Here is a 1,158-nt window from a genome sequence, read left to right as displayed (position 1 = left end):
CATTTGATTACTCAGACCTTATTACGCTATAATGGTTAAAACGTCAAAAGATAAAATCCGAGAAGCAGCGCCTACCCCTAAGTCCCATAAAACGCAAGCAGATCTTGATAAATTCTTAAGAAAAAAGTTAACAGCTTCACCAGCTAGTAAATCTAAGCAAGCACAGTTACTATCTGATGATAATCCTATGGAGGACGACTCCGATATGGATAGCACAGGCGGTAACTCTGATACTGGGGATGACTCTCGTGTGGTTCCAGCATCAAGAGGCTTTATAAAAAGGACACTATACCAAGCTCTTACGCCACTAGTAAAAGACCTTGCAGATATCAAATCTGATCTTCGTAGCATGGGCACCAGGGTTGAAACTGTGGAAGATACGCAAAATGCTCTACTGCATTATAATGCAAAAGTCAAATGTGTTCTCGACCATCAACAAGATTGTATTAACGAATCTCTACTACGTATTGAAGACCAGGAAAACCGAAGCCGCAGAAATAACATCAGGCTCAGGGGACTTCCAGAATCAATTCTACACGATAATTTACCTCAACTAGCTCTGGATATCTTTTCTGACCTGTTAAGCCCTGAGGCGGCCAAATCCATCATAATTGAACGTATTCACAGAGCACTACGGGCCAAACCTATATAGATATAGTGTGCGGTTTGCTAAGTTATACAGATACCGCTGCAATTTTGAAAGCTGCAAGAAATAAGAACACATTGACCTATGGAACCTCTACGATTCAAATATTCCAAGATATTGCTCCTTCAACTCTAGCAAAGAGGAGAGTGCTCAAATCATTATTAGATGCTCTGAGAGAGAAAAAAATGCAATTTAAGTGGCTCTTTCCGTTTGGCATTGCCATATCCAAAGATGGTCACCAAATTATCATTAGAAAACCTGCGGATTTGGCAGCTGCGTGGGAGAAACTGGACATCCCGCCCATAGATATCCCGTCGTGGCTTCCGTCTACTATGATGGCCTTACCACCTTTGCCAAGTCCCTCATTTTGGAACCAAACCTCAAAAGCCTCTTCGCCCAAAACCAAGAAAGCCCAAACCCGTGCTAGACAACTGGACACCTGACTGTCTTCACAAAAGCCACCGAATGGATTCCTGACCGACCCGCTTCCCCGCTAAGTTTGTGGGAGAAGT

This window comes from Rhinoderma darwinii, unplaced genomic scaffold (genome assembly GCF_050947455.1).
Source record: "Rhinoderma darwinii isolate aRhiDar2 unplaced genomic scaffold, aRhiDar2.hap1 Scaffold_519, whole genome shotgun sequence".
Taxonomy (NCBI): Eukaryota; Metazoa; Chordata; class Amphibia; order Anura; family Rhinodermatidae; genus Rhinoderma; species Rhinoderma darwinii.
Note: the sequence above shows the minus strand (reverse complement) of the source record.